The sequence below is a fragment of the Symphodus melops genome, assembly GCF_947650265.1.
Source record: "Symphodus melops genome assembly, chromosome: 20".
In the NCBI taxonomy this organism is placed as follows: domain Eukaryota; kingdom Metazoa; phylum Chordata; class Actinopteri; order Labriformes; family Labridae; genus Symphodus; species Symphodus melops.
Window position 1 is genome coordinate 8,243,325 of NC_136710.1, and position 15,552 is coordinate 8,258,876.

The 15,552-nt window shown below is 40.2% G+C and overlaps 1 protein-coding gene across 8 annotated transcripts in view; it reads left to right on the forward strand.

Moving 5' to 3' along the window:
- Positions 1–15,552, forward strand: part of LOC306841548 (adhesion G protein-coupled receptor L3) — a 224,998-nt gene that overhangs the window by 107,169 nt on the left and 102,277 nt on the right. The gene's annotated exons all lie outside the window — the stretch shown is intronic.

Consider the following 15,552-nt stretch of genomic DNA (forward strand, 5'->3'; position numbering starts at 1 on the left):
AGAGAAAGGCTTTTGTGGGTGCTGACATGGACCTCATTTTCCCATATACACGCACGTCGATGTGTTTGGGGAGATGAGAGCCTGTAGTGTAGTGGCTCTTGCTGGGGACCTTGCAGTGGAATTGAAATCGGTGATAAGCTTGTCTGTACAGCGGTGCAGAAAGCTGCTTTTGATTCAGCTTTTATCTACAAATTTGAAGAGTTGGGTTTGGGACAAATCCCAAAAAATGCAACACAAATTCAAAGCTTGGCTACTCGCAATGTAAAAACTGCGAAACAACACCAACCAGCAGGACAAATATGGACACACACAGGGATTGATAGCTGTCTACGTTTTCATATGTGACCTTAATTTAGTCAGGTAATTCCCATTGACGTTAAGACTATTTTCAAGGGAGACCTGTGTAGATTATGTTCATTTAATTAAATTATTCAAACTATAATTATTTGAGCTTTTGTTTGAGGCTATTTCTTAAACCTCTGGGAAATTACTGATATTTTCTTTTAGATTTTGAGGCTAAAAATAGATATATAGTCCCTTCACTACGGCCAAAGTAAAACACATTAGTATCTGGTCAGATACTTGGCTGCAGGTAGGCAACTAATTCTTTAGAGATATAAACCTTTCAAGTTCAATTTCTGGTTACACAGTTCATTGTTCGACCTAAATAGGATTCTCGACTCTGGTACTGGCCTGTATATTGTCCAAAAATGAAATGAAAACATCGACATTGTCAGGCGTTATCTCTAACTTTGAACCTCCAAAATAATTTTATCTAACTCAGATTTGACTCATTAGGAGTCATTCAAGAATTCAAATAAAAGGGGGCAGTTGGCTGTATCTGTGGAAAAGAAGCAAACGGGGTGAAGGAAGGAAGTGAGATGCAAACTTTTTATCGCCTGAGAGAAGGATGAAACGGAAGATAAAAGACCCGACTCTGCACCCCTGTTCTTTTTTTACCTGCTGCGACTTTCACCACAGAATGAAGTTCCAAATGTCACCTTGAGAAGTTGATGAAATTTACCTTACATCCACTGCTCCCTCATGCTGTTGTTTACAATGCCGTTCACTCGCAACCAGGACATCTTGTAGTCTTTGATTAGTTACACGTTCAGAATTTTAATTTGCCTTTCAAAGGACCTTAAGTTGCTGCATCATTGTGTCATTATTTATTTTCGTTACATTCCTCTTATCCATTTCCAGACGATAGCGCAAATGTTTCCTTTCACTGTTACATCTGAGGCTTTTCAACGTGATGCAAGTTCACAGTATGGTATTGACAGCAGTGTATTAAATAAAAGATCCACTGGAAGTGTTGACTGCAGTTGGGAAATTAGGTTGCGGCAGCCGAATGAAATAATAAAAACGAAGAAAGTAAAAGAGATGGAATAGTAGAAATACAAAAAGCTTGAGAATCATGCAATATTGAGATACTCCAGGGTATGTTATGGCTTATTTCATTTACTATTCTTATATCATACAAAAGTTGAATTTAAAAACATTTTTTTGTTGGCTGAATTCGTTGGAAATAATAATTCGAGAGCATTCAAGGATATTTCCTACCATGTAAAGAGTCAGTGTACATTTAAATGTTAGTCAAATAATTTTTTAATCACTGGAACCAATAACATTTACATTAATTATTTAGCTGCTATTGCTTGTTACCTGTGACTTAAACTTGTCACCAATTGCAAGAAATAGTTAGCTGTTATGTCTTGGAGATCGACGCATCATTTTAAAGCCAGAGTAAAAATGGTTCCTCCATTTTCCTGACAGTGGATTGGTATAAAGGGGGTCTTATAGTAGGTATTTATTCACAAGCCTGGACAAAAACATTGTCTTTGAGGTGTGGAATGCGGCATTAAAAACTATGGCAACAGAGCTTGGTTTGAACTTGAGACGTCTTTGTGAGGAACTGCGAGTGTTCAGCCCAAAGTTAGCTTGCCTACCCACTAATCCTCGCCTTTTGAGACGGGCTTCACGCCAATAATAGATCCCAGAAATGATGGAATTAGGAGAGGATGACACTTTTTTGTGTTTTGGGTACAACAGAACAACAGAGTACGTTCCAAAAATCTGTCACTTTTCAAAGCCTTTTGCAATAAATCTTCTGCTTCAAACATATGCTGACACCAAATACAAACCACAGTTGGGGAACAAGCCAAGCAGAAACCGACAGACAGGATGACACACTCTAGACTTTGTTTTTCCACCAGAATGCGACTTCCGCCCTCCTTTCCCCCTCCCGAGGCTGCATCTCAGGAGACCTGTTGGTATGGAAGAGAAGTCAAAAGACAGTTAAATAACTTGGCATCCACTGACAAATTCAAAGGGACAGTGGTGCCTGCGTCTGGTGGAAAAACAAGGAATGACTTGTCACCTCTGCCAGTACAGGAAAGGGACAGGGCTATATCAGTCTTTGTACTTCTTGTTTCCTCCTCATTTACATCACTCGCACTCCTGTTCTGTCAAACCAAAGCGGTGCTTAAAGTTGAAGCAGTCACCCAGAGTTTTTATGAAGCAGGGCCTCTGAACTGAACACCTTTTAAAAGCTTCCAACTTTTCAAACAGAATGCAAGGTTTTTGCACTGAATTTATTGGTCATAGATGTTTGGTTCTCAATATTTTTTTTCTCAGACACTGATGCTTCTTCCTTTTTTAATACTATTGCTCGTTGAATATCCTTTTGGTTTGGAAGTTTTTGTGATAAAGAAGGAGACTTGTGATGGCCATTCTTTCATTAACTCTGGGACGTTTCATAAACTGGAGATTGTCGTACTGTTCAGATCACCTCCTGAGAGTTCCCTTTGTTAAAACATGCCAGAAAAATATTGCATTTAAAAACGTCTGCTTAGTCTCAAACTACTCAAACGATAGCTGTTTGTACATTATTGGTTACATTTCAAATAAGATCTGTTTCTTGGGCAGTCAATTAAAATGGAACTAATTCAACCATTTACCACAAATGTCTTCTTTTGAAACCACCTTCATGAAGATCTTGCTAAAAAATGTTCTAAAAGTCACATCTTATTTTTGGTCATTACAACCATCAACTGAATTTGGATTTGAACCTTTACACATTCAGATGCCAGTATATTACTTTCCCCTTCGACGTAAGCGGCGACTGACAGTACCTTGGGCGTATTGACACACAGAGACGGAAGAGTCCAGTCAAGCCCAATCTTTTAATCCCAACCATGCCTCCTTCAGGACAATACCTTAAGACCCTCGGTGATTTCCTGCATGCCAATGCGGGGCTGGACCCTTGCCGAGCTATCGACGGCTGACCCCTCCTGTATAGAGCAGTGAGGTTGCTCATAACCCCTGCTCGTCTTTCATTATTGAGATGTGAATGAGCAAGGTCAGGAGGGTGGGCTCGCATCGATCGGTCAACACAGGAATATTTGATTGTCGCTCCGGCAGCCCTGCCAAGACACTCTTCTTCATTGGAACAAAGTCGGCCATTTTGAATGCTCAACAAGGTTTGATGTCGATATATAGTTTTGAAATGGATGGGTAAAAAACTGCAAGGTCATTCTAGATTTTCTTAATTTTTTTTTTCTATTTAAAACTGCAGCTAAAAAGGGATTTATTGATGACTTAACTTTATGCTTTTTCACATAGAGTGGTCGTTAATAGAGGTACCTATTCTTCTTTGTTACACGGTGTAATTAGCAGCTGAGTACCCTCCCAGAAGCAAAGCACTATGGGAGACTGTTAGCGAAGAAATGCAGTTTTAGTCTTTGAAAAAGGGCTTTGAAGAAGGAAAGTGCTGGAAGCACATACTGGCCTTAGTCGGACATTGGGAGTTACCATGGTGACAGTGACTGGAAATGAAAAAATCTGTGCTTAAAGGCAGGCCTTGGTGTGTGTGCGAGAGTGTGTGTGTGAAAGCGGGAGTGAGAAGAGAGAAAGAGAGAGGTGGGGATCAGTGATACAGTCTGCCTATTGATTTCTGTGTAGATTATAAATGCAGCCAATGCAGCGTTATTCTATTCTGGTGTTGGTTGAGTAGTTTTGTTTTCTTTATTCAGACAAACCTCAGAAATTTCTTCCAATCTTTCCAAACAGAGATTGAATAAGCATCCGAGGGAAGGATTAGAATCTTTTTGTTGTCACTGTGCGGAGCATGCAGCCACATAAGCTCCCCAAAGCATCTTCCTTTTGACTCGACGCAGCAGCAGACGTCGCTCTTTGTGCCTTACAAACACGACTCGACGCCTCGAAAAAGTCAGACTGGTGGCATTTCTGCAACTCCTTTTTTTTTTTCTTCTTCTTCTTTCCATCCCCTGCCTGTCCATCAGAAGGCCAGCACAGCAGTAGGACCCCTGGGTATCTGGCACGAGAATCTGCCGCTTGTGGAGATGCTCTTGAGATGGGCTTAGAATCTCTGCAGGATTGGTTCAAAAGGCTAAGCCTGGTCAGCACTTCAATGGAGCCTGTCACTGGAATGTTTCAGAATGGATTCCTTCAGGCTGTTGGAAGACTATATTGGTTGTGTCCATGCATGTGTATGTTTGTAAGCACCCTCCTAGCACTCACACACATATCCAACCTCAACCACTGTTAGCCACTGATGCACATATGTCATAATCACACCTTGCCCGTCACATTATCATTTTTCTTCAATTTGTGACACATTAATATTCATACGACTCTGCCTGTTAAAAAAGATACTACCCAATCCTCACTTTTACACATCCTCCCTGGAATGAGCCTCAGCCTAAAAATGGGCCTACAGGCACAGAATCCCCGAGGGGCCCTTTTGCAGGAAGATAAATCAAGCGTCACCGGCAAGATAGGGGAGCAGCATCATTTGTTGGCAAGAATAGAAAAATTCATCCTGGAAATCGTAAATCATTAGACGGGCAGGCCCTGGTGAATAAGCCTCACCCAGCAAACAAATCGATTCGGGAAGTTATTGCACGTTTTCAATCCTCCCTTCTGCCTCCTTACAGGCACCTGGAGAGACCCTGTGGGCGTCGTGATTTACATACCGGCAGATTAGACGCCTCTTGTTTTAAATCACACGTTATTTATTTGCTTACTTTTAATGGGAGACATGTATCACCCCCCCCCCCCCCCCCCCCCCCCAAAAAAAAAAAAAAAAAAAAAAAAAAAGATGTCATTATGACTTGAATGTCAGTATCAGCAGGTTTTGTGGGTATCTGGAAGTGAAGCGTTTTTCTAATCAGAGCCCATTCTTTTTAAAGCAACACATTTCAAAACATGTCTTAATTAACTATTGTCCTGAAGCTGGAGGAAATAACTTTTCTATTCACCCAATTTCTCTTGGTAATGATTCCTGACACCATATTAATACCTGCTGCTTGTAATTACTTCATGCATACAAATTACATCCAGTCACATATCAGTTTCCAGGTTGAGACCTTTATTTAAAACATTTAGATTCCCTTTTAAATTCTTCTCTCATGCAGTAAAATAGCCCGAAAGAGACAACGGATGTGTTCCTCATAGATTGGAAGTGTCGGAGATACAGCTGCCCCATGGGAAATTCAGCGTAACGCACCTTTTAAAATCTGTCAAAAATGGTATGTTCAGTTGTCCGTCAGTTGTAGTTGCCTTGTTTTAAACAGGAGCTGTCAGGGGACCTTTATTGACAGGAACTCCATGCTGTGTATTAATGAACCACCATCAAGCTGCTGAATCATGTGAATCATACATCTCTGCTTGTATGGTGTTGGAATCATTAACATACAACTCAAGGCTATTTGTCTAGTTAAGACTGCATCAAGAGAGGGATGATTATGTTGGCGGTGTGTTTGGAAAAACAAACGACGTCAGTCAAGATTCGAGTAAGATTCAGTTCCTTCACAAGTTTAAAAAAAAAAAAAAAAACACAATGCAAAAGAAGAAAAAAGATTTCAACTTCTATTGGCACAAGGTGGAATTGCTGTCACGTTTAAAACGAAACATTATTCTTTTGCTCGCTATTTTTTTGAGCTGCGCGATTTTCAAGATCCATATCTCCTGGCATCCAGACAAAAGGACATCGGCTGCACTCGTGAATGCATGTATGAAAAAAAAAAAGGGTTGAGGAGGCTTCAGACGCAACACAAGATCTATTGTCTTCAAAAAGAATGGTTTTATATTACCACTTGTGAAAGAATACTCTTGAACTCGCTCATCTAAATTAATTATCATACAGGGCCAAGCTTTTATGCTGTAATTCAAACAATACACTCGCAGTATAAACTCTATCTGCACTACAAGCACTTTTTACCCGATTTATCTGGATCAGTCATTTTTCTATTCCCCCCCCCCCCCCAATGTTGGATTTGGAAGCATCTTAGCTCCCCCTGCACTCTCCAGCATGTGCCAGATTCAGACGTTAATGGAATTTCAGTGTGCACAGCCAGATAGATGTCTGCAGCATGTGCAGAATCACGGATTGACCTTTTAGGTGGAGAGAGAAATGCTATCACCTGATACCTGTTGTGGTACAGAAACAGATGGATTAATTTCAAAGACGCTGGCTGAGCATGTTTGATCTGTCTGCAGCTGGATTATGTGTCACAGGTTCCAAGACAAATAGCTGTATTTTTGTTCTGCATTTATTATTAAAAAACAAAAAATCAAAGCTAGCATAAACATGCTGCATAAAAAAGCATAAAAAAAAGAAAAGAAAAGCAGGGTCAGCCACAGTGGTGTCAGTGAAAACTTGCCCCGATGAAACAACCCATGGTTTAAACCTCAGTGAGAACAGCAGCAAACCTGAGCTAAATAATATCCTCCTCAGTAGCAAAGCTCCTCATAGGGAGGAGTGAATCCCCTGAGGTGATAACCTTTCTCCAGACCTGCCCTCTGGTCCATGTGTTGCCTGAAAACTAACAGCCCAGAAACAAGTCTGTGAAACTGAGTTCATTTATCTCAGCTATTTTCTATTTTTGGTGGAAAAGACCACATTATCCTCCAAGCATGAAGCTCAAACTGGTCAACTTTGTGTTTAATGAGTCCGGAGTTTTTTTATTTTTTTATTTCTACGAGTCTGACAAAAAGAGAAATGGTGGATGTATATTTAACTTCATGTTAATTTGCAGTGATTTAAGTCTGGTCAAAGAAAGAGTTACTCAAACAGTGATCTCCTGATACAAGAAAAGTTTGAGATGCTTCCAGACATCAAAATCACAAAATACCCAAACTTGGACTACATATCCTACAATTCCATGACTCGGACAGCATGATGTTTTCAAAAAGGAGAACACTATTGAGATATGTTTTTTGATGAGTTGTTGGCTCGGGGGCCAGATTCTTGAAAGTGTGCCCGCTGATAACATTTAGGGTGGAATCGCCACAGCAATCATATAGTGGTAAAGATATTCAAACGCAAACACACCCTCACAGTTGTCGTGCACCGCGCAGTCTGCCTTGGTTTTGCGTCTGAAATAAAAAGAATCTTTGCGTTGGGGACTCTGGCACTTTTTGCAAGAGGAACATGTGTTTCAAATGGGGCAAACGTCTCTCCTTAATAATGCAAAAAAAAAAAAAACTCAAATAGGGACAAACAGCACCAGAGATCAGTGACACTCTTTCCCCTGCAGTGGCCTTTGGGATGCATGAAAAAAACAAAAACAAATGGCACACAAGCCATTGTTTTGAAAAGTCTGGAGTTTTACTTCTGCGCTGCATTCGAGGGCTCCAGCTCGCCGAAGGACTGAACATCGACAACTTGAACTCGTCGTGACCACTGCTGTGTACATTATTAGTCTTAGCCCTACAAGCTGTTTCTGTACAGCTGACATCGTTGTTTAATATTGAGCATAGTGGCACATCAAGTTCAAATGTGTTAAAAAAAAAAAAAAAAAAAAGGAGAAAATGTCGGGAACATTTATTTTTCCTCCAAAGTAAGTGGCAATAAGAAGCGCATGGAGTGTAAAGAGAAAAGCATTACTAGGCTGAGTTTTTTCTCGGTGTGGGCTTCAGTGAGCGCGGGGGAATGTACAAATAGAACGAATCAGAATCGGAAAAAGTTTTGACTGTTGTTTATATGTGTCTCATCCATCATCGTGAGCCATAAACAAGCCCATTCTCTGTCCTCCGTTATTATTTTAGTCATCACCTCAGTGAGAGAGCCCACTCGCCCCAAACACTGCACAGAAACAGAAAAAAGCATGTGTTTATCAAGTGTTCACTTTAGGCTCTTGGGCTTTTTCCAAGCATATATGAATCCATATATAGCCTCCGTCTATAAATTCTCAGTGTGAGTGGAGATTTCTTTCTTTCTTTCTTTCTTTCTTTTTAAATATCCAAGAAATATCCTTGATCATCTACCCCACAATTCATCCGCTGCATCTCTCTCCGATTGTTGCTGCATTTGGATGAAGTGCGGCTTATCTTCCAAACACAAAATTAGAGAGAGAGAGAGAGAGAGAGAGAGAGAGAGAGAGAGAGAGGAGAACTGTGTGATGTAAAAATCTTATGAAAGCTACTAATCTGTGTGAATGGCTGAGAGGGATTATGCTTGTCATGCTTGGGGAAGAAAAAAAAAAAAAGAAAGCCAGAGATGCTCTTTTTTTTTTTTTTTTTGGAAAACTAGCACTGAATTTATGTAAACACTGGAAGCAGTTCATAGGAGATGATCAATCTCGACCTTTGTTTGACCATCCCTAATGAAACTCTTATTCCATACTTAATAGAGCCTGATAAAGGTCATCCATATATTTTATGCACACAAACACTCATACACACATACTGACTTGGCACTTCTTTCCTTTCTGCTTTGTTCCACGTAGTTAATCCTGTTAAAAAAAAAGAATATAGCTGATGTTCTGTCACCCATACTGTTTGTACAAACAGTGCTGCAGAGCTAGATATTTTGTATGCATATGCCACCCAGTAAGCAGGTAAGGCTGCAATGTGTTAATCTGGAATGCACCTGACATTTTGGCAGCATCTTTTTCAACATGAAGGTGCCTGCGTATTTTTTTCACACGAATGTTCACGTCTCCATTTGAACAGGAAGCTCCCTCGGCGATGCACTTTGAATCCCCCTCACCCACACTTTGACTCTGTGTAAATGTAAACATTTATTCCCTAACTTCTTTCATTTTTTTTGCATTTTAATCCACGTCGAGCGGCTCTCCTGCCATGTTGGAAGCGAGCTCCGAGGCTTAGCATTAACAACGGAAACTGTCGAGGGGATTCAGGCGTGCCATTTTAAAGAAAATGTACACCGTATAGATGTGTATGTTTCTGTGTACAGGTGCAGAACATCTCTGGGCAGGTTGATTTAACGTTTGCATTATCGATCACCCTTAAGATTCGCATAGAATCTGTGAGTGTAAAAGGTTTCTTCTTACCAATGCCAGCTTTTAAATAGTGACAGAAATCGTTGGTGGAATTGAATGAAAGCTGTAGTCCTCTAACATGTTGGCCTCTACCTTTTAACCCCTGATTATTGTGGGAGAGTTACTCAGTAGAGATGTATCCAAAACTACAGGTATGAATGTAATTTTGAATACATGTTTTCTATCTAAAAAGAGAAAACACATGGTATTCATTTGACAAATAATTTAATTTAAAGACTTATTGATTCATCTCCATGATATTTTATTGACATTGACTTTTATCTTTTCATTGTTTCTTTGTGATTTTGATTTTTGGTGACTCCATGCTTACCTTTCAAAATTCACTGATTAAATTCGCAATTTTTCTTTGAGGATTTTAGTTTCTCTATCGTTGTTTGTGCCTTGTCACAATTGCAAACAAAAGTTCTCCCTTCCTGTATCCTTTAAGAATCCAAACAAGAAGACGATGATGATAACCACACATGGGGTTCTCATGGTTTTAAGGCTGATAATATAAACAGGTCTACCTCATGGGATTAAATAGAGACAATGATTATAGGCGCTGGATGCAGCTCTATTTGATATTCTAAGGAAGAAAGACAGAATCACAGGTATTGTCTTTTTTTGATTCCATCTATTTCTCCTTTGTAACTAAACCTGGGGCCTACGTTACCCACTGTGCAACCTGATTCGGGTGTGTTCTGCTCGTAGCAGGGAATGTAGAGTTGAGCCACTAGCCTCAAGCAGAGATTAGGGGGCTACAGAGGTCTGGTAAGCTCACTCTTTTCTAACTTCACTCTTCCAGAGTTTTTGCTTTATTCTCAAACTTGTAGAGTTAAGCACTCGAGGCAACTTCTCAGACTTCACGCAGCTTCCTCTGGAGACACAAAGGGCTGTTAAAAAAAACAACATTTTCACAAGGGTAAAAGTACTCCACAAGACATATCACCAGAGTCCATTACCATTGTAGAAATGTCTTTTCAGGCCTTAACATTCAATGGAAAGCAGTTCATTTCAGTGGCTTTGGTTTGATCAATAGATTCACAGATTGAACTTGAGTAACCGCCATGGAATTTAACTTCGTAAACTTTCTTTACTAATGGAAAACCAACACATATCCCCTTATATTTCATATCAGAATAAATCTAACCCCGATCAATGGAAGGCCCAGAACAAAACCCAAGTACGCACCGCAAATACAACCTTTCTGTACCATTTCATCAATATTGGCACACATGACCTTTTTCTATTCCACTTTCTGTTCTCTCTGGTCATCGTGGATATGATACTACAGCAGATGTTACAATGAAATGAAAAGCTTTCGCCACCTTCCATTTCCATAATGAATAACAAAACATGAATAAAATATATCTGTTGGCATAATTCTCTTCTAAAACACCCCTTTGTCAAGTTTTGCTCCACAGCACTAAAGCAGATGTGTTAATAAAGCCAGTTTAGTTTCACTGGCTTCAATAGCGTGTGTTAAAAAGAGCATTAGCATGGCTGTTAAAGTGTTGTTTGATAATCCCCAGCTCGAGTTATCTTTAAAGTAGCTCCCAACAATGGGCCTATATAAATGATGCATTATTCTATAGCAACTTGATGCATATGCTTCCGAACGAGCTTCTCTATGTGAACAATGGACCTCCACTGGGACTTTGACTGATAATTCCTCTGTAAAAGAGCCACACTAATCGACACTCAGCAGCTACTTTTTTAAATAATTCTTCTCAAGAGTGGAATGCAGAGGCTCAAGACCAGTGCTTTGCCGTCTTTTGGTAACATTTTCTGAAGGTTTTTTGTTTGAGTTTTAAGGGTTGCTGTTTTTTTTGTTGTTTTTTTTTTTTCATGTGTGTGTGGCGCCAGGAGACAGGCCAAATGAGAAAAGATGGATGCTGCGGCGTGCAGCTGGGAAAGATAATGAATGAAGTCGACCGTGGGTGGCGAAGACCATCACTAAAGCATAATGGGTCCCAACAGAGAGACGGGGATATTGACCCGTCCGTCACTCCCCTCCCTCGCTTACTTTTCTCCTTGTCTTACAAATACTAAGTCCTTATGAGTGTGTACACAGGCGGGCACAGACACACACTCTGCAGTGTGCACACGAATCAAACAATACCAACATGCACTTTGTCAATGCACACACACTGCGAGTCCCTATAGATGGATGGATAGATAGATAGATAGATAGATAGATAGATAGATAGATAGATAGATAGATAGATAGATAGATAGATAGATAGATAGATAGATAGATTTATTTTATTTTTATTATTTTTTTGGGAGGGGGGGCGACTCCTTGTTTGCTCTTCTTAACTGAAAGTAAATGGAAGACTTTGAGTTTCCTTGACAGGAACTGTGTCATCTAAAAACATCCGAAGTGTGCAGGAACTCCACAGAGAGAGAGAGAAGCCCCCCTCCCCCCTCCCCCCCATGCCGAACGCCAGCTTGAACCATCTCCGCTCTTATTTGACTTACTTCAAGCAAACTTCTTTGATGAGGCTTCAGTCAAAAGCTCTCAAAGCCACTTTCCGTTTTGGAAGCAGATTCAGCAATGCATTTCTTTCCATCCTGAACTTTTTTAAAAGCTGGCAAACCATCCCATTCTTCCACTTGGATGCTATTCTTTGTCTGATATGAATCATTTGAGTTGTGAAAGAGAACAGCGGTGAACACCAATTGTCTTCTCCTACTCTCCAATGTTGACACATCTGTCTAGCTTTGACAGCAGCTGTTATCTTAGATTTCTTGCTGTTTACTTTTTTCCTTCTTCCTTTCATTGATTTATTTATTCACACATCCATTCATTCTTCTTCTTTTTTTTTTTTTTTTGCTCAGTGGTCAATAAACTGAGGGGTGTCAACCACCTTTCATCAGAGGCAGCAGCCGGGATCAGTCGGCGATTATAGTCATTACAGTTTGTGCTTACATAGGGCTCTTGCGCTTTGTGCCACATCTCCCTTCGTCAGCTGGCAGCCTGAGCTCTAATCTGCCAGTTATAGCAAATGGCAGACGAGAGAACAGGAGGAATAAGCTGCAAGAGAGGAACGCAGGAATGCGGATGTAAAAATGGTCCATTGGTGGCAAAAAAAAACATATTTGACTTTGAGTTAGTCTTTTAAAATCTTACATGTGGCCCAATGTAATGCTATCCTATCCTTATCATATATGTCCAGTGGATAGTTGTCATCATCTAGAAATGATAAACCAATAATGTATGCTTTTGAAATGACACATTTTACTTTAATCTTGTGGAAAACGAGTTTTCAGCAAGATGCCAATGAGAGCCTTCATCTTGTAGAAGCTCCAACCCACCTGCTGTTTCCTTCCTTCTATAGTGCACATGTAAACACCATACATATTTAAATGCATCGCTCAAATGTGGATCTATTTCCCTCTCCCCTGCCAGTTCAAAGGGCTACGCCACAGACACGTGTCTGATGAAATCCTAATTACCCCCCTAATTGGTAATTGTGAAGTGGTTGTGGCACGTGACACGCCGCAGCTTCTCCTGCTATCGATCGCCCTCCCACTCTGCTTATTGATCCGTTTTAATTGTAATTATTCTTCCACCTTATTTTATCCCCCACCTCCCCCCCACCCGACACCCCCCTGCAAGATACAAACAGAAAACTGATCAGCACGTATTATTATTCATGCAGAGGTAGAAACTGATAGAAGAGATTTCAAATGAAGCCGAGATCAATTTTGTGGCTGAGATTACGTTTTTCAATCCACCTTAAATAGACTTCATGATGCTTCAAACCGTAAGAGGAAGTCAAACTGTGATTTAAAAACGCAGCATCATCATAGAATAAAAACCATATCCATGTCAGCTGGGAGCTTCAGATATTTTTTTGTTGACTTTTCACACTTTCTATTGAGTAAACAACGCACCTCATTTCTGTTCCAATATTACACTTAATATTTCACCAATATTGTACATTCATCTTAACTGTACTCCTGAGTGTGAGGCAAAGTCCAAAACACAATGTGGCAGCACTTAAGAACCGCTCTGGGGTTTCTTCTGTGGTAGAGCAGGGGCTCCTCCCACACATGACGTGATGTAACTCAAAATATGAATTGAAAACCCTCTTCATCTTTTTTTTTTTTCACTTGTTCGAAATGTATTGGCGTTAACAACCCAGCATGCTATTTCTTCTTTACTTGCATGCTAAACTTTGGACACGTCCGCAAGTTAGCCGACGTCTGTTTCTAAGTTGTGATAAAGCGAGAACTTGTCCATCCATGTAAGTGTTTTTTTTTTTTCTTTTCGTCGCTGCTCCAATCCCTCGCCTCTTCTTTCCACCTCACTTCTAATTTCATGTGACACTTAATCTTAACTTGTGTTCTCACTCGCTGATTACAAACCCCCCCCCACCCACACACACACACACGCGTACTCACACACATACACACACACACACTTCACCATAGAATAAACTAGAAATGTTCGTAAGGAGTAAAGGCTGTAGAGAACAGAAGGCTGTATAAGGCCTCTATAATTGTTTCTCAGTTTCATGGGCTTGACCCCTTATTTATTTGACTGGCATTTACGGCCTGGGAATTAACTCTTCGCTTGCAGGGACAGTCAAGAGACAGAAGACTGGAGTGAGTGGCAGTGGGTGTGGGGGGGGGATGGGTTCATGAACCCATAAAGCACACATGGGAGAGGCTTGACAGACCATATCTCATTACTGGCTCGGCTTGGAATGAGATGGGGCCCATTTTTTGCTTGTCCCTCACTGGTTCGATTGATTAGTCGGCAGCCAATCAATGTTAATTAAGGTGTAGAGAATCCTTTAATTGTGGCGTATGAATCATTGTGTCAGACCCCGACTTGACCTTCACAAGACTTACGCCTTGCTGGGGAATAAATACCTTTTTATATATTGGAAGATAATGGTCGTCCGAACGACTTTCGATTCGATCGACAGTGATCCTGTTTATGTCCGTCCTGTATTTTGCTCCCAAAGAATCAATTCTCAGTTTCACTTTCTGTCTCTCACTTTCGCAATCCCATGATCAATACCCGTCAAAACGTTCAAGAGTCCATGTTGTGAGATAAGCGCTGCCATTATGTGCGGCGAGTCACTCTTCGTGCATAAGGAGCGGGGCTGTGATTGATGACTGCCAAAAACAAAACGGCACATGAGGACACCACCGGCACCATAATTGTGTTTTTTTAATGAAGACCTACATTTCACGTTGGAGCTGATTTCGCACTCAGTTGATTGTGCCTCCCCCCCCTCTTCCTCTCCACCGCTGCTGCCATCCATCATGTGTTAATAAGAATGTAACCTGTAACATGGGTTAAAGATGGGCTCTACGTCCATGACGTCCAACTCTACGTCTCAGTAGAGACAGGAATTTAGCCGTAGCAGTGCTTCGTGAACCTAAAAAGAAAGGTTGTCCCAATTGACACATATTTGTTTCCAACATATTTTCACATAGATTATTAACCAGGGATAAGACAAAGTTGAACTAATTAATACTAACACCATTTATACACTGATATGAAAGAAAGTAGGATAACAGTTAAAGCGACTTGAACAGTATTACTCTGCAACCACTGTTAAAGATATTGTTTTTAAATGCAGTGCTAAACTAGTATCTATCAAGGTGATTCCAAAATCAGTTTAAAAAATGAATATTTCTACAGTTTTACAACCTTGTTAAAAACAATTTAGTTTTATTATTTTTTTAACCTTTTTTAGCTTTTACTAAGTTGAAAAACTAAACTCAGGACATTCATCGCATCACCTCGTCCTTGTATAATGTGTTTTTTCTTCATTGCTTTGATGTCGTATTTGAACTCCTTTGAATCAGTTTGTTTCTGAAATTTGCAAGGAATAATCGTCCCTTTACAAACAAGTCATATCAAAAATAAAGCAGGCGATATTTGACTTGCATGATGTCACTCAAAATATAGTGTTATTTAAATTAACTATGAACGTAGGCGGCATTAAGATGGAGACAGTTTATATGGATAGCTCTCCCCCTATCGAGTCATTGCAAATGTGAGCAAACCTGAAATCTCCAGTTTGCAATTCAGGCTAGCTTAAAAACATCCCAGCTATGGTTGCCATCACAACAGAAAACAATACAATAGAAAGTCTTAATTGTCATTATACAATGAAATGTCCAACAGAACGGTACTCATCAGGAGTTCTTGTACATACTTTGGAGGATCACAAGCATTATACATTTGTTTTGACTAGTCCTACTATTGGTCAGTATA